Source organism: Myxocyprinus asiaticus, chromosome 13, assembly GCF_019703515.2.
Source record: "Myxocyprinus asiaticus isolate MX2 ecotype Aquarium Trade chromosome 13, UBuf_Myxa_2, whole genome shotgun sequence".
In the NCBI taxonomy this organism is placed as follows: domain Eukaryota; kingdom Metazoa; phylum Chordata; class Actinopteri; order Cypriniformes; family Catostomidae; genus Myxocyprinus; species Myxocyprinus asiaticus.
Window position 1 is genome coordinate 39,544,193 of NC_059356.1, and position 19,558 is coordinate 39,563,750.

A 19,558-nucleotide genomic window follows, 5' to 3' on the forward strand; every position below is an offset into this window, starting at 1 on the left:
AAGATCAATGACTCATGTATCTTAAACAAAACAGACAACACATAGATAATGAACACATTTAGCATAGATGTAGACCCCCCATCCATAGTGTAAGGGTTACTTTTTGTAAAAAAAAAAATAATAAAAAAAAAAGACTAAAAAGAAAAAAAGGGTAAAAATAAAAATGTTGTTTTGGAAGTTAATGGAGCTGCAATATTAAAGTCAAGGTGAATTATCTATTTATGTATTATTAACAACAAGGTTAGCTGAATGAACGAATAAACAAACAAATAAATGAATATTTACTTCCAATTTTTATTCCTAAATTATATTCAACTCTACCATATAAATGCGTAGATCACAAAGTCCTACTTTGTATATACAGTATTTATGAGCTCAATAAACAGAACAAACTAGAATATAAAAATACTCACACACTGTTTGAATGCCAAGAATATTAATTAGACCGCATCAAAATAATGTTAAGCCTATTTGGACAGCAGTGCAGTGCCGCCCCCTCATGAATAATTCAAATTAACCCCGCCCCCCAAGCGCAAAAGCCGTTGCAGAGCACCCGAATGCGCACGGCGCCTTCAAATGCTATCTGAATCGTGGCGCTACAGTTTGTATATACAGGTCCTGCTTTCTGTGGACACGACGGGCACTGCGTTCGTGTTCAATGGTGATCTTCAGATCACAGATCCATTACATTTGCGACGTACCGGTGGGTACGTACGAAAGCTAGTTACGCCTTTCGCTCTGTTTATTAGGAAAGGAAAACAGAAGGCTCACACACTTGACGAAGGTGTTCCTTCCTGTCTCCAGCGGTTCCCACAATACGGACATCAGCGCCAACGAGAAGATACAAGTCCATACGGCACCAAGAGAAAACAAAGGGTAGGTCCAATGTCCAAATAACGATATGACACCAAATCCAGCGTATTTACATGTAATGGACGGCTCTCGTGCCGAATTACGCGTCATTTTGGAGCTGTTCATCGTGCTTGATGAATCAATGAACCAGAGAATCAGCCTGTTTATTTACGTAAGGTGATGGATAGCATTGAATTGCTGGATTGAAAAAAGTGTATACACCGAGACTTTCAGCTCCAGTGGCCCTCATTTGAAATGGATGTATCTGTATCTTTTGACGGGGATGCTTACAATTGTATCCTATTCGGCAACAGCGTCGCGCGTGCAGTTTGGCTCAGACAAACGTAGAGGCGCATGGCAGGTTTGGTGCCTCCATGCATTGAGTCTAGTATTGTTATTTTAAGAGCATGTAAACATCAAGTCCCTTTTCCAGTTCTCCTGGCTCCTGGTATATGATCTAATATTCTGAAATTGATTGACCCTTTAAGCCCTGGTTTGTTATTATGTGAGAATATATAGATCTCATTAGCCTTGGAGGTTTGAGATGGGAAATTCTCATTATGTGCAACCCATCATTGCATTCATGCAGTTATTTTATATGCATGCACATTGCATTCATGCATAACGTACAGTATGCGGGAAAGCTGCATAACAGCACCATTCGCTCTGCATCAGCACTGGCTGAGGTGCAGTGTGGGAATTCAAAGCAAGTCTGTGCATTTGTAGTCCATGTAGTGTCTTGGCATTGCCGTCTTTAGGTCACTGTTTGGCATATATGCAGCAGTGCCAGCTGATCACCTGTTTTACTACCACTCTAATGTTAAGAAACCTTTGGGAGGTTTGTTTTGAATTCAAGTTCACAATCTGCATAAACATATAAGCAGCCCATAAGCACACCCTGATTGGTTGGTTGCAGTTGTTAATGTAATAGCTCTGTTTTAATAAAGGCATGTTGATATAATTCTCTCCTATGAGTGCCTTGGATTTTTGCTTCGTTGACTGCTCTCCACTCTCCAAGGAAGCAACTTGTTGTTACCATTATTTTTGATTAATCAGTGGCCCAATCCACAATGATGCATAATCCAATAATCCCTACATTTTGGAAAACAGGTGTCAGGTCAGGGTCATAGGTATGTTCTCAGAAGTTATTAGTATGCTTAATGTTAATTTTTACATGATTGGCTCTCCATAATAGCAGGCGTGGAGAAGTGATTAGGGATTTCACTGTGCAGTCTGGGTTTTGGGGGCTTGAGACGTTTAACAAAAAATAATCTCTCAGCTGTGTCGGCACACCAGCAACCGCATGAGAAATAGGCCTATCCTCCCCGGTCTGGGGGGCAGCAGTTGAGAAAATCACCCAATTGAAATTAAACGCTGCAAATTGATTCACAGGCTGGCCAGGATAACATGTGTGTGAGAGCTGGATGAATATGCCCAGGGGTGCTTAACTAAACACCAGTGAATTAGGGGACTTCTGCAGTTGGTATTTGATATAGGTTTATTTTCTTATACACTGCATTTTAACAGAGACAATTGAAAATTCATTTAAAGAAATGCCTTGGGTTCAATACAAATTAAGCTCAATCAGCAGCATTTGTAGTATGATGTTGATTACCACTAAAAAGTAATTTCGACTTGTCCCTGCATCTCTTTAAAAAAAGCAGAAATCGAGGTTATAGTAAGGCACTTACAATGGAAGTGAATGTGGCCAATTTTTGTAAGGTTTAAAGGCAGAAATACAGTATGAAGCTTATAATTTTAGAAAAACACTTACATTTTTCTGTTAAAAATAATTTATTATTTGAGTTAAGTTGTTTAAATCATCATTTTTATGGTCGGTTTAGGTTTTACGGTGTTACATCATCATCACAACGAAGTTGTAATATTGGAAATAACTTTCCACAGAAAAGGTTAGTAAGCGATTTTATCATACTAAAATCATGTTAACATGCATATTGTTTGTCATTTGGCTATACTTTTTAATGGGTCATGACATGCCTTTTTTATCATTTTAATATTCCTTGAGTTCACTTATAATAACAAAAACATCCATATATTTGTAAAGCATTCTAACCGTCTGTCAGAAATGCTCTGTTTTGCTGCTGCTTCTCCTTTAAGATTTGACAGTTAACTCCCACTGTTATGATTGGCTCTGTGCTCTTGACTGATTGGCGTTATCTCATTGCCATCTCACTGCTTACCACTACTGAGCGGGGTTACAGAAATGATAAGGTAAAGTAGGCATTGATGTGTTATTGTAGCAGCGGTCAGATGAATTGTCTTCCACAGTGTGACAGTGTCGAGGAAGTAGAGAACGAGTCGTTTTGGCAGCTTGGTTTCAGCAAATGCTCTTTTTGCAGTGAGGAGGAAGTTTTGAGTTCTGAAACTTACAGCATGTTTTTATAGTACAATGACCACTTACATGTCAAAAGATCAAGGAAAATTTGATTTCTCATGTCATGACCCCTTTAAAATAGGGAGTTTTTTTTTAACATTTGCCATTTGAGTTTAACTTGTATTGAATCCGGAATATTCCTTTAAGATTGAGAATTTCGTTTGCATTGTAGAATGTGTTCCTGTTTACATTGAACATTGTTCAGCTTAGGGTAAGATATCCATTAATCTCGTTCTCATAATTTAAATAGAGCTTCCAGCGTCATCCTAATGGTTATTCGAGCATCGGACTGGAGGGCTTGTCACCAAGGCAACAATTCACCTCAAGGCCAAGCTTGCCAGGTGTTGCTTTTTAACATTTGTGCCTTTGAAGCTTGCGCACCCCTATGGGGACCTTTTATGGGGTCTGTTTTGTTCCATTTAGATGCACTTGGCCAGGCATACATTGTCTTTCTCTGTTTGCCATATGAGAGGCTGCTAGTTGGATGCATGCTGGATAATAGGCCCTCAGAGCTTAAATTTGTGTGTGGTATAACCTGCTACTTGATTTGGCTAATATTTGGCTAATATACACAGTATCTGTAGAGTTTTTGAATGAGTAAAGGTGGAGTCTGTAATGAGGAGGTGGGATCTGTGAAACAGAAGGTGGAGTCTGAGAAGAGGCGGAGTTTTAGCCCTCCATTCTTGTTCTCCAGACTGGGGTCACCTTAATTATGCGAGAAGCAGCAGATGAAGAGCAGCTTAGTATGGCATGCAGCTGTGGAGACCCACAGTGATTTAAACACATTGAAATGTCTTGCCTCATCTACTGCCTCGATCCATAGTTGTGTCATGATGATGGCGTGTTAATTTTTGCTTTTTTGTTCCAAGTTTCTTTGTCCTTAAATGTCTTCCTCCTCTCACATAGCAATGCATTAGGGCTATTTTTAAAGTAGCCTCCTAGATTTTAGGATCTTAATCACCAAAATTACCTCTCAATGATTGAAAGCTTCAGTCATCACCTTTATCAGGATCCTCAATGATTTGTTTCTTAGCCAGCCAGAAAAATGCTGAAAATAGACCAGTCTGATACCAGACGCTTCTTTTCCAGGGGCTTGTGTTCTTGGTCTTTTGTTTGGAAAAGCTAAACCGGACCCTCTGAAATTAGCTGGACCCCCATTTCATTGAATAAAAAAAAAAAACAAAAAACAAAACCCAAATCTGTGTATTTATTGCCCTGGGGTGACTCCCTAAGAGCTCTGACAAAATTTGAACTCTGGTTGACAAGGATACTTCAGTTTTGACGTGAACACTTAGCATCTGCGTACCTTCGAACACTCACGTTTCAAAGTAGGGCTGCACGATATGGAGGAAAAATGCGCTATGTGATAAGTTGTTGGATTATGCGATATTCGATACAATATTTTTATGATGACGTCATCGGAGTGCACAGAAAATCATAACCCCCACCGCCCAAATAATAAAAATGACCATCTGTCCCAGTGATCACAAAAATACATGTCTTTTGTTCTAAATTGCATTTAGACTATGTATAATCTATACAGTTTTACCATTAGCTATGTAGCAGATATTAAAATTCATATTTAAATCTCTGTATTTTATTTTTAAAAAGCATATGAATATAAAGTAAATTTCACCATAGTATGGGATATCCTAAAATAGTCTGTTATGAAATTTTTAATTTTTACACTGTAATTCATGTTCGTAAGAGGGATGAGGGACTTTTATTTTGAAAATTGGTCAAAAATGCCATAGACATTTGTGCTGGTTTAACGTTCCTTTTCTCAGTCGACGCTGCGGCTGCACTGAGAGGAATGATTTCACTGGACAATCCATTAATTGAAACCCATCATTTGATATATACAAAGCGGCCATTAAACAAGCCAAGTATGAGTTTCAAGCTGGCGTTTGGTCTCATTATTATCTGCACAAATGTTGTTTTGATACTCTTTAATGCTGTGTGTGACAGATTGAGATTCAAACGGAGCGGGGCATATCGTGCACTCTCTCTCTCTTATGGCACAAAAAAGAAACATGAATGGACGTCAGAGGGTATATTGAAAGATACAGTACGACTTACTGAAATCAAATATGTGTTCTCTCTGCTCATATGCACACTGCACTTACACACCAAGTGACAGTCGTGCAACCGGTCTGTTCTGCTATCTGCATCACCATAAACATTACTTTTCAACGTATTAAAAAAATCATGCCGTTATCGCAAGCCCTTGCGAAATGCATATCGCGATATGTACATTTTTAATATTCCAATAAATTCGATATCGTGCAGCCCTATTTCAAACTATACTTAATTTGACTGTGCATGCATACATTGGCGGTTTGGTACATGTGCACTACGACTGCTATGAGATACTGGACTATTTCTCTTCAGGGGTTTAGGCCCATAAAGATGTCTTTATAGTCCTTCATACTCGAGTTATACAAATGTAGGCAACTCTTGACCTCCTCAGACATGCGCTTTTGACATGCACATCCACTGTTGTTGTTTCTGCCTTTTGTGTTCTGTTGTTTAGCTCCAATTACATCATCTTCTAGCACTTCTATCTGACAGCAACGGCTCCATTGTGAGTGTTGCCATCTTGTTTGACCTACTTATTAGTGTAAATTATACCAGGCGCATTTGCATACTGTGCGTTCAGAGTACACGCAAATAGAAAAATTGGGTTGCACACGTTCAGTGCTCAAGCACTCTTCTGATGACTAAATTTGCATCATGTGTCCTGTACGCAGATGCCTAGTGTTCGTGTCTGACTGAAGTATATTTTGAGTTTTACTCCTAGACCATTTTATTGGTATTTTTCTTTGTAAAGAAACGTTGAGGTTTGGAGATAAGAATGTCGATCAGAACACAGGGGCAACTACCCTACAATGCAGGTGGGTTCTGTCTTATCACCACCCCAATGCTCAAGGATCTACATTAGTTGCCCAGTAGACTAAGCAGGGGTGTCTAAAATCTTAAATGTCCTGACTTTTATTTTCTTATCCCTCTACATTCCTGTGGGAAAAATGTAATTAACCTATTTGTCAGTGGCACTCAGCTCTCTGTAATATCAGTGCGGAATGATAGAACTGCAAAGTGACTAAGGAAGTCTGGACCATCAAACACGTCAAACAAACATCAGGGCCGACCTGCTGAATCTTATGTTTGTGTTGGCTCACTGCCATGCCATTGTCTTCTGTCAGTTTGTCCCAGCATTCAGACCAGTGTTGGTAGTTTGTTCCATGGAGACCAGACACAAGGGAGTTTTCATTAAGAAAAGAGCTAGATTAATTTGTTCCCATATCATACCCAGGGCACTTCCCGTATTCTCCCCAAACAAGTGTTTTGTATTAGTCAGGAATGTAGAAATATCTAATTATGATAGATGTGTACAGTCACATTTGGTAAGGGTTTATTGCCCAGCTCAATGACATCTCAAAGGTTTTGCTTTTTAGTTTGACTGTCGTTTTGTCATCTTGATGGTAGAAAAAGAACTCGTTGAGATTTTAGGGCCTGTTGTGCTTAAAATTAGACATTTGTTTAAAAATCCATTTGATAGAGAAGGCCTCTGTCTCATAGGTTTTCCTGTTGAATGGTTGAGCTTTTCCACATATGCAAACATACATTTGCAGCCATATGCACCATTAAATGTGCTGCACGAACTGGGTTATTAATTTAAGTTCAACTGACATGAATTTGTGGAGTAAGCATCTAAAAACGAATTAAAATGTTATATTAATGGTGGAGTTTATTGTTTGATCTTGTGGTGGAAGGTTGTTTTTTGTTTTGTTTTCATTAGAAGTCGGTAAAAATATCAATTTTCAGGTGCATCACCATCTTCATTTGAATGATCTCGATACCAATTCTTAAATCCCAAGAACGATTTTTTTAGTCTATGCACTAGGGCTGCACAATTAATCGAAAAACTAATCGCGATTACAATTACGGCTGCCACGATTATGTAATCGTGAAAACTGACGATTACAGCGTTCAATTTAAGTCTGCTTCTGTTGCGTCAATGGTTTCTATTCACAACGTGTTTTTGCAGCGGTTGAGTATTCTAACCAATAACTAACATGTCCGTTGAGCAATGAAACGGCAATGGTCAATCAGAGCTGCTTATATTAGTCCTCCGTCCTATCTGTAATGACAACTGATCCTGAATGCCCAGATGCTTGCTTTATGTTCTAGCACTGTTCGCGTGGCACACGAAAATTAATACTGAAGAAACATCACCTGACACTTGAAAAGAAGCTGTAGAATGAGCGAAAAGCACTTTGGAATTATTTTGGACTCATTGCATATTGCACAACTCGCTTTGAACGTAGATGTTAAATACACTGCAAATGAGCAACACGACAAAACTAAAACGATCCTGTTCTAATCAAGGCACTGACGTGGTGTAAATAATTGATTTATTATGCTGATTAGACAGCTTTGTTTTTAATGAGAGCATTCGCGAGAGAGCAGAACATTGCGCGGAGCGTCACTGAGCTCACGTCAAAATGCAAGTCTGAAACCTGCAGTGAGTGACAGCAGTCATTGTAATGGGAGAGTTTGTTGTGTTGCTCCATTTCTGTGTACAATTTATTAAAAATGTAATAACAGTTTTGTTTTGTCATGTTAATAAGTAGGCCAATGTGAATTTGATTTGTACAAAATAGCAATAAAGTAATTCAGCTTAACTGTTCTAAGTGTGTTTTGGAGGTGTAGCCAACATAAAGAATATGGCATGAATAGCATATTTCAGGAATCACCGTCATTGTTATTGAGTCTGCTCTAATAAGACCCATTTGCCACGCAGCTGGTACTGGTAGATTTAACATTTTCACGAATCGCGCACACTCAGCTCGTGACTGACTGTTTTTAATTTGCAAAGTGCAACCACTGAGGCCAAAAATGATCTAACGATGATCTTACATGAACAAGATCATCATTAAAGATCTAACGGGATGAATGGTCCCGTCTCACCACCAAAGGGCTTACTGAACGCAGTAAGTAACTTAGTCAATTTAAATCGGCTGTTAATAAGTTTGAATATTGAATATGCCATATTATTTACTGTACGTGGACTAATAATTTAAGCAGTAATTTAGCAATAATTTAATTTATTCTGTACCATAGATATCAATTTAAAATCATTTTTATTTGCCTTACCTTAACAAACATTATTACAATATAAAATACAAAACAATATAATGCTTAAAAGATGCTTAAAAGAAACAGGAGCGCAACTCATATCCACCATTGAAATCTGCTACTCTGAAGAACCACACGGTTGCTTACTTTGTGACGTCATGGTAATTTAATATTTTAATCAACATTAATAATCGTGATTACAATATCAAGGGCAATAATCGACAATTATGATTTTTGCTATAATCTATGCACAACCCTCCGCTACAGTGTGAGGAAATCACTCACACTTGCAACCAAATTTCTTGATTTGCGACTAAAATGTATATATGTATTTGGCAACTGGCTTATAAAGGTTCATACTTCATTCCCCAGAAATTGTGTCTGGAGTGAGATCCTTTCACTGCGTGTTGAGAGTAAAAGTTTGTCCGTGTAATGTGTGTCCAAAAACCAGATCCACGTGACCCATTTGTCATTGAAACGTGCCTTTTAACACCCTTTTCGTTCTCTGCAGTCAGCGGTTGATCAAAAACAACAAAAAAATACAACATAAAGCACACAATAGATAGAGCCGCTTGGGTTTGTCACGTTAACATGCGCTCAAGTACGGATGCTCTTTACAGAAATGCTGGTTTTGTTAAAGAGATAGTACCTGTTTTAGCACGTGTTTAACAAATCAATGTAAATACTTGTAAAAAGTACAAATTATGCAATTAAACAATAAACATTTAGCAAAAAATAATATATGAAATGTAATATCTTGAATACATGGATTTGTTCATTTTTAAAAAGCCAAAATGTGACCAAAATGCTGGAAAACGTATTAAAATATAATTATTAAAATTAGAAGGTCCCCTGTGTAATTGAAAGCATTAGCTGGAAAATAATTTCTTGCATGTGTAAGTAAAAGGGACATTATAACTGAAATATACCCATATGAATTGAATCCTTGACTAATATACCCATGCAAATCTGAAATGAATCAAGAGCTTGTAAATGCGAATCGAATCGAATCGAATCAAGAAATCTGTATCAATACCCAGTTTTAATGTTGTGTGTGCTTAAACAAAAGTGCATTGTTGGTCGAAGGCAACCAGACCTCTCTTTATTTCCCTTGTTCACAAGGAAACAAGTGTGAATTCAAGCACCTTTAACTGAAGCCACATTATTTGCCTGGTGTATTTGCCTAACGAGGCAGGTTTGTAGACTTGTAAATTCAACAGCCTACCTGTCTTTTCCTATTTGCTAAGGCACAGCACTGTGCAGTTCCCACACTTTTCCCTTGTCATATGAAAACTTTTTCCTACCATTCTTTTTTTCTTACCTAACTCTTCTAAAGTGTGCACTTTACGCTCTTAGTAGTCTTATTGACCTTGTTTCCACCACAACCAGTTGGTCTCTTTAAATCCATTTAATCCAGATGATGTCCTACTACAGCTACCAGTCAGTTACAAAAGTGTTTGTTTACTTTGCTAGTGTGAGCTGTTTACCTTGAGAAACACCTTGAGTGGATGTACTCCTAATGCAAACACCTCCCTTGAGACTTGAAATACCTTAACTCTAGCCCTAACACTGAACATCTCTCTTTTTATACCAGGGTACATCCACAGAAAAAATCCATCATCTATTCTACTTTGCAAGTTGTGTCACATCCATTGTTGACTTTATTGTTGATTATAATGGGAGCAATTAAATTTGAAGCATCAAGACTTGCTGCTCATGCTTTGTGCAGACACGATGCAACATTGGCTTATTAAATTCGTATTAATATAGAATTTAATTGATGTGCAGTCAGAGGTGTGTGCATACCGGCTATTTTACAATGGCTTTAAAAATGGCTAATTTGTTCATCAGTTGTAAATTATTTAATTCACTGGATTACCAAACAAATAGGCGAGATTATGTAATGTGCAAAACACTTTTGGGTTGAATTCCCAAAAAATAGCTATATTTTGATACATACCATTTCCTTGATATAAAATTAACCGAGAGATTTAAACTAGGGATGCACAGAAATGAAATTTTTTGGCAGATACCAATTTTAACAAAAAGACTATTGGTGATACCGATACAGATATTTTGGCACTATCCTTATTTTGTCATCAGATCGCTGTTTTGCTCAGGAATTATGTTTTAAAAATGTACAGAGTGGTACAAAAGCTTTTTTCTATTGTTCTAACAATAAATAATTTCCATTGAACATGGATTGGATCTGTTGATCACATGACAGGTCAACATTTTAAAGAGAGCCACAATCAAAGATAAATAAAAGATCAAAATACTGAAAAAATAACCCTACATATCATAGCATAATGACTGATGTGAAAAAAGTTTATTTTGTACTACTAAAACATTTTTGCAATTCTGTTTTTGCAGTTTAAAACAACATAACTTACATTTTACATGTGTGTACTGTATAGAACATCACAAATTCGTATTATACATAGGGCAATTCCCCGGAAATGTCAACAACATCATGGTCAAATAAAAAGTTTTAACCAAAGGAACAAAATGTCCTTATATGTTGTAGGGCTGGGAATTGCCACAGACCTTCTGATTCGATATTACAACGATATTTCCTAGCCGATTCAATATGTATTGCGATTCTGTAAGTATTGCAATTTATTGTTTTGATATAAAATCTTCTTAAAAGATAAAAAATGAGCTTTAACTCAGTTTTCTTAGAATGAAATATATATTGAAAAACAGTTGTGTCTGTAATGACAGTTGTTTTCACTCTGTAATATATAATTTTCAGGTAAAAGGTAGGGATGTGCAAAACTACCAATTTAAAACTACCAATCGACCTCAGTGCGTTGTCTGAGCTCGGCGACTAGTTAGTGCAAAGGAACCCATGTATAAGGCTGTATTGTCCATTTTGTATTCAACAAATATACAAAGTTCATTTTAACTTATCAAACTAATTTTGTCATTTTAGAATGTATAATATATCATATATTACTATAGGCTATTACTATTATCATAATGATAATTTTGCAACATACAAATGAAGGCTAAAGAGTAAACTTGTTCAAGAACCATTTCTGAGGCTGTACTGAATTATGACATGTATGACAGTTAACCCGTAGTCCCAATTTAGTTGCATGTAATTTGCATATGCATCCTGAGATAGACAACTCTATTCTTACAAACTGCTCCCAGATGACTGACAGAGAAAAAAAAATAGTGAGAACTCACCATTTGCATGTGTTCCACTTTCCGTGAGACACGGTAGCGCTGCGAGCATTGGCGCCAAAGCACAAATGAACTTCTGAACAAAAAAGCAAATCACACATGCGCATCGGCGGCATTTCTTCCATCTGTTCTTCAAAATATAATCAGTGTTTCCTCAAGCACGTGTCTATGTGTCTAGCGGCATCTCTTGTCGATAGAGGCAGGTAAATGTGCGAAATTACCCGCCGCTGCGCATGAATACCCTGGCTGTTAGATTATAAATACTGCAGGGATGTGAAAACATGTAATTTACAGCATCCAACAGTTTGATAAGCCTTTTTATAGCTAAGCGATTTATTAAAGCAGTGTCAGACAGAATCTGCAGAATGACTCCTGACAAATACTCTCCACAACACCTCTCAAATTATCTTTTGTATTATGCATAATAAAAGGAACATTGATCCCAGCAGAGGATTTTGACGTTAGACAGTGAACAAACGGCACTTTGATGGCTGTAGCAGCGGTGAATTAAAAGATTAAAAATAAATAAGAGACAAAACTTCTCAGAGAGAAAACCTGTTAGTTTGGAACTCCTATAGCTTCCTATATTTATCTATTAATTATTGTAGCATTAAGATTAACATGTATTTGTTTAATTAAATAAAAAAAACTGATTTTTCATCAGGAAGACTATTTTAAAATAGTTTGGCTCATGAATCGCGATTTGTAACAGAATCGATTTTTTTCCCAGTCTTATTATGGTCTATTGTGGAATAATGTATAATAAATATTGCCGTACACATGCTAGAGGGCGCTGCTTGCTTACACAGCACTGACTGAATCGATGACTGAAGCGCTGATTACAGTCTATTTTTAAAAGCAGCATTTCAAGCTTTAGTAATCGTGCAAGACCATATTGTGATTTCAATCTTAACTCAGTTAATTGTGCATAAGTCGAAATTTGCTGGTTTCAGAGCATTTTGGATGGTTTTACCTCATCACATATAGATAACTGTCACTTCTGTAACGACGGTTTTTCCTCAATGTGAGAATGAGAATGATTCGAAATTAAATATGACATGTTCTTAGGAGTGCCATCCCTTCTACACTCTGTTGCTATAATTATTTCTGGATTGTGCATTTGAATTCACAAGAGAGGGAATAAATGATCCACCGGTATTTCATATTGACGTTTACTTGCTTAAAACCAATTTGCTGATGGTTTTCAGTTAGTCAATAATTGGCCAATAAATAGCGGCGGCCAATACATCGGTGCATCCCTAATTCAAACCTATGTCTCCCACATGAGCACCACAGCTCAATATGTCTAGAGGACTTCTGCTGTCGGTTAGGCCACGTCTCCGACCACAACATAGTGTCTGAAGTCCTTTTCCCACAACTAAACATTGATAAAGTAGACATGATGTACATCTCTAAGTATGTATCATTTAGCATCTGTCGCAGGAAACAAGCTTCCTCCAATAGTGTTTGAGACAGAGTTGTTCCCCTGTGAAAACCGGGACCACTATACTGTCACCTCCTATGGGGGATATGACCAGAGCCCTCTGATTCGATATGATGGCTCTCTGACTCCATTTATTCTAGTTGTCTTGCACGCACCATCTCCTCCTTGGCATGGTGTTTTGTTGAATGTGCCCCTGCAAGCTTCTTGCGTGTTATGCCAGTGGCAAGAAGCTGCAATAACTGCAGGTTAACTGCAGGATCCGTCTCTGATCTGACAGTCTAGCTCTGGTAGAAACCAGCCACCCATAGAAGCTTTGTGCAGTGTGAAGTCTATTATATCTGAGATTTAGAGTCCCAGCTTTTTTGGGCATGGAATAAGAGGATGGACTTGTCTACTTACTGTTGATTTCATATTAGGGCTGGGTGATATAGCTAAAGAAAAATATATCTCAATAGTTTTATGCACCAGTATAACAATACATTGTATTAAATAAAATAATTTTAAATAGGCCTATATTTTGTGAAGATTCAATTCATCGCCCAGCTCTCCTTCATAAGTAATTAATCAACTTACATACTAAACATAGGACTGCTTAAAAAGTTACAATAATTAAATTAAATCTGTACCAAAATAGTTTTTCTTTGCATAGTAACAAGCACATACGTAATGTATGGCCTATCATTTAAAATATCTGTTAGCCTAAAATCACACCTGCATATTATCTCAAATTTGCTGATTCTGCTGATGTTGTGCAACTATTTTTGCTGACTTGCATGATTCAGGCTGTTGCTCAAACAAAGGCTGACTTCTAACTAATGATGAAAAAAAATCATTGCTGCTTGTTTAGTGTTCTTTTGTTCTTTGTATTGACCATGGTTCCACCATCAGTCATTGAAACCAGACGTTAACCAAGAAGACCAGAAAGGAGAAGTGGAGGGTTTTCAAACTTGTGTGCTGTAAATCTGTACTGTTCTGTTGTGTCAGACAGTTGGAGTCATTGTTGTGGAAGATGTCTGTCCAGTCACCTTTGACCTTTGTTCTTGAGAGCACAGTAAATGACCTGTTTACAAATGCAAGAGATAGACTGTTATATGGCAGTGTCTGTTTTGCATTTGCAAGTTGAAAGTTTTGGTCTTTGCTACTTTGGCTACTGAGTTAAAAAACATTTTGCCTCTCTTTATCTGAAAATGTAGGAAACCGATTGTGTGGAGGGTGTGTTCATTTAATATGCAGCTCATCAATTCTAGCCCCCCATTCATTAGTGCTAATAAACCATTACAAACATGGTCCAGCTGGTGAGAGAGGTGAAAGAGAGGTGTGTGTGTGTGTGTGTGTGTGTGTGTGTGTGAACACTTGTAGAATGTTAGTCAACATGAGTAGCGTTCGCAATAGGGATGGAAATCAGCAGAGACATGGTAATGTGATATTATAACAATAATATTACGATTCTGTATGCTTAGTAGTTATTCAAAACTGTGATATATTGCTATCTTTTTCTCACTTGTTTCTTTTTCATTTGAATTGGACTTCAGTGCTTTGCACAATTATATTTTTAGCACTTTTGAGTTTGTATTTTGGACTGTTAAAAATAACGTTCATTGACCTAAAGTTCCTTTTCCCCAAAAATAGTAATATGAAAATTGTGACTAAAAATATTGTGTATCAATACAGTATCTTGAAGTAAAATGTTGCAATACTTATTACATTGACACTAGGGGTGGGTAAAAATAGAGATTTTCCGATGCATCGCAATCTTCATTCAGCAATCCCGATATCAATCAGCTCAATCAGCGCCTCTCTCTGAAAGTTTACTGCTTGTAGTCTGGCTCAATGTCCCGTCCACAGCATTATCGGATTGGTTATATGTCACAAGTAAATGGCCATTCAACACTGTACTCTGTATTTGTGGGGGAGAGGTGGGAAAGAGGAAAGCAGCGAGAGAACGATGCATCACTGAGAGGTCAAAGGTAAGAATGCAGATACACAATACTCTATGTCAGAGGTCATCAAATAGCGGATCCGGACCCCGGATTTGTTCCATCTGGACCGCGAGACATCATGACATTCTACACTTTTGATTAGGAGTGTGACAAAACAACAGAGCTGTGTACACCGCAAGCATTCCGGGGTGTAGATAGCGCTTATCTTTGAATATTTTTCCCTAACACCGAACACACTCATTAATGTCCTTTCGTGCTTCGCACGCGTTGCCTCTCTCCCCCGGTCCGTGACATAAGGCACCGCATAATAGAGACACAGACACGGTTGTTTCAATGACAGTAGACCATAATGGAGAAATACAGTGAGCAACAATATAGAGATGGGTGGCAGAGGTAAGGACTGATTTAACAGTAGTATTCGCCCATATGAGTTGGTGTTTTTACATTTTTTTTTTTTGGCACCATTCTGAGTAAACCATAGAGACTGTTGTGCGTGAAAATTCCAGAAGATCAGCAGTTACAGAAATACTCAAACCAGCCTGTCTGGCACCAACAATCATGCCAAGGTCGGAATCACTGGGATCACATTTTTTTTTTACCTATTCTAATTAATAATTAATAATAATTTTTCATTAATAATTAATGAATAATTTTCTTTATCACACATTATACATTTGCACATATACAGTGAAATTCTTCTTTTTTCACATATCCCAGCTAGGCTGGGATCAGAGTGCAGGGTCAGCCATGATACGGCGCCCCTGGAGCAGATAGGGTCAAGGGCCTTGCTCAAGGGCCCAACAGTGGCATCTTGGCGGTGCTGGGGCTTGAACCCCCGACCTTCTGATCAGTAACCCAGAGCCTTAACCGCTGAGCTACCACTGCCCCTAAATTCTGATGGTTGATGTGACCCGGATCTGCATGATTTTATGCATTGCACTGTTGCCACATGAATGCCTAATTAGATAATCACATGAATAAATAGATGTACAGGTGTTCCTAATAAAGTGCTCAGTGAGTACTTACATAAACAAATTATAGTGCAATTAAAACAAAGCAGCGCAACATTGAGAGCTGCAATAACAGTCTCCTCCCTGGTGAGGGGGCGCTGAGTGTTCACAAGACAACAGAGCTACAGATCTACAGTACATAGGTTAGAAGATCAATGGCAAACAGCAAGTAGATTGTAGCATTACAGCTTGTTGAATTTCCCAAACAACGGTGTCATGTCCCGGTGCTACAGTACATGAAATGTGTTGTTTTATTTACGGTGACATCACTGCGCAAATCGGTGGATTTGCGATGCAGAAACAACAGCAGCAGCAGCAAAGTTGCACCTCTCCCAGAGACGCTGGGAGTAAAGATGCTCATAAGTAACAATAACAAGCTTATTCAGAAACCTGCGATTACATGAGACTAATTCTCTGGTATTGTCGTTGAAATGTAAACAGGTATAATTACAACACTTGCACACATGTTATAAACTGGTAATAATGTAGGTAAAGTTTACATGCAACGTGAAACTGGGGGAAGAGGGGAAAAAAAATATGTGTGCCTATCGGTTTTTCTCAAGCCGCTAAATAATATTGGATTATGTACATATATCATAAAACCAGAGGTCAGGTTCCTCTATTTAAAAAAATAAATAAATAAAATATCACTTCTAAACAACATTGAAATGAGTTTTTTCTTGCTACAGTCATTTTAGCTTGCTTTCTGGGGGCTTTAAGACATTAAGGCATGATTTTCTATAAAGCTGCTTTGAAACATTGAGTATTTTTAATTGAGAGTATCATACATTGAGAGTTCATATGAGTTTTTCTCATTAAAATAAAATAAATGCAGTGCTGTTTAAGTTACTTTATTTTAGAGCTCTACTTTTTGTTTCCAATGTCAGACACTGCTGTTGTGTCATTTATGATTTAAAAGACATTTGTGTTGAATATGTTATCCTTGAATATGTTTGAGCAAAACATTTGTGGACATAGTTTTTTTAAACAGTATCATGTCATATAGTGAGTCTTTGCATCATATGGTATAGTGAAATTTGTGTATCGTTGCATGCCTAAATAATAATATATACAGTATATATATTATATAATAGCATATTTATTGATGGAATACATGGAGTTAGTACATTTTTAAAAAGCTAAAATCTGACCAGAATGATGAAAAGCTAAAGCTAAAATTAAATTAATATTTTCGTAATGGAATCCAAATTTAGTTTTAAGGTTTTTAGGAAAAATGAATTTTAAACACCTCATTTAACTTATTTAACTATTTTAAATAACTAAACCTGGTTCCCGCCATGAATATAGCCATAGAAGCTGGCATGATGTAAAAAATGAAAGAAACAAACAAACAATTTCATAATGTATCAAGTTAGAAAGTCCCCTGCATAATTTACAGCATAAGCTAAGACTAGCTAAAGCTAATTTCTTTATATAAGCAAAATTAATATCTGAAATATACCCAAGTGCATCGGAACTGAATCAAATTAGAATCAAATCGAATCGAGTGCTCATGAATCGGAATTGAATCTGGAAATATCCTGCGTAATTTACAGAATTTTGCAATCCATTTTACTTCCAAAATGTGACACATTTTTGAGTGAAACAGCATATTCAAGGATGGGATTTAATGAATGTACAATGAAGAATCAAGATCCTTTAGGTGGTAGGAAAAAAACAGAAAGCAATGACTTCTGTTCCACACAACAACAGAAGTGGGTTCTTTATTAAAGAGCTAAGAGTGTGAGAATCTCTCTTTTACCGTAATACATCTGTTTCCTCTGTAGATAATCTTAGGCTTACATGATCCTCATATGGACAGCTGTTTTACAGTGTGAGTAGCGGGAACAGACGGATTTATGGCTTTCATGTAGAATTCCCCATTGGGAAATGTCCAGATGAGGCATTCCATATCATTGCTATGTGTAAAACAATGCTAGCTACGCTAACAGAGTTGTCACTGTTTGTGCTAAGACAGTTTGATAACTCTGGCTTTGCAAGAATATTTCAGCCTCAATGCTACAGTATGCATTATTGTCACTTTGAAGCTATGTTAGAAGTCTTAGCTGCCTCCAGTATTGATGTATGTTTGACTCAGCCATAATGCTAAATGGCACCATTTGGGGTTAAAAAACACACTGTTTGAAAAATTGTGCTACACGCGGTTAGTTCTTGAGCACACTGCTGATGATGAGATTTGTGTCACGTGTCCTGTACGCGGACGTTCAGTGTTCACGTCTGACCGAAGTATACTTATATTAAACTCAACCCTAAGCCTAATTCTGCCATTTAAATCCGAGTGAACTGATTGTTTGATAAGATTATTGGTCCAGGCCCTATCTCTGGCCCAGAAGTCAAAGGGCAAGAATTGGTTAAGAATGTTGTTTTAAATCCAGCAAAGGATGTTGATTCAAGGAAATGTCCAACTTGTATAATCATGTCATGCCATTAGCTACCTAATCCAGGATGCACGTGGACCATTACATTCCATGAGAAGCCAGGGACATGCTAGGTGAATCTGACTCCTACAGATAGTGGAAGCACTGAAAGTGGCCACTTTCTCTTCCTTCAGCCAAACTGAGTGTCTTCTGTGCTGTCTGCCTCATGGTACTCTAACAAGGAGCATTTATGATCTTTTTCTCGAGTGTTTCTCATCTATATTTGTGTATCTACTGCACCAAACTTTGGTGACGTCATTTGTATATGGATGCATTTGGTTCCAATTTTAAAGATTGCTCTGAAGAGCTCTAACTATATCATTTATTTGTGGCCATAAACAGGCCTGGCTCCGCAGAGGGCCAGGATGAGATGACCCAATCAAGAGCCCCACCCCTGAGTTTTACAGGAGGTACAGTACTGTGCTGGTGTAATTGTGTCAGTTGGTAGTACCATGCTACTATGGTATGTGGGTGTTTCTTTAACTTCGAGCACTTGAATGTCTTGCCAGGTATTTCAAAGAATACCTTGCTATTAGCGTGGTACCACATCTAAAAAACCCAGTGTAGTAGCATGGTACATTTAGGTACTATCTTTTGTTAATGGCAACTATACAGCCCACCCGAGAGACCTATGGCCCACCTTACAGCTTTAAGCTGGAGGTGGACCCGGCTGTAAAGCTTTTGTAATGTTCAGTCAAGCTAGGACTTGCACTTGTGAAAGATTTGCCTGCTCCATGTCAGCCATAAAAGACTGCTCATAGAATATGAGTAGGTGTGTCCTCCACTCTGCTCGTGTTTAATTCCTTGCTTCAGCTGATGCCCGCCTCAATACTGTGATTCTCCTGCAGTGCTGGAGCAACATGTGCTGTATATTATGCTGCTGAATGAAGAACCAGCCCCTCCATGTCCTCATTCTGTCTCCTTCAGTGGGAGAGTGACCAATCAGCCTCTCTGTTCCACATCCACAAGCCTTGTGAAGATTAGCTTGGGCACTATTTCATACAGCATTGTTTAGATATCCAGCGTTCTTCTCGCCACAAGGTTTGTACTATGGAGATTGGATGATTATAGTTCTCCATTCAGGTGAGGAAAGAGAGTGCGAGATAGTAGTTGGATGGATAACATCCTATGCTTTATTAGAGTCTTGG

General features: G+C 37.8%; 1 protein-coding gene across 1 annotated transcript in view; it reads left to right on the forward strand.

Annotated features, from left to right (window-relative positions):
* Positions 1-570: 570 nt before the first annotated feature.
* The window catches only part of LOC127450868 (protein TANC2-like), a 225,407-nt gene continuing 206,419 nt past the window's right edge, over positions 571-19,558 (forward strand). The window contains exon 1 of the mRNA XM_051715295.1: positions 571-876. The gene's annotated coding sequence lies outside the window, so the exon portion shown is untranslated. The remainder of the gene's footprint in view (positions 877-19,558) is intronic.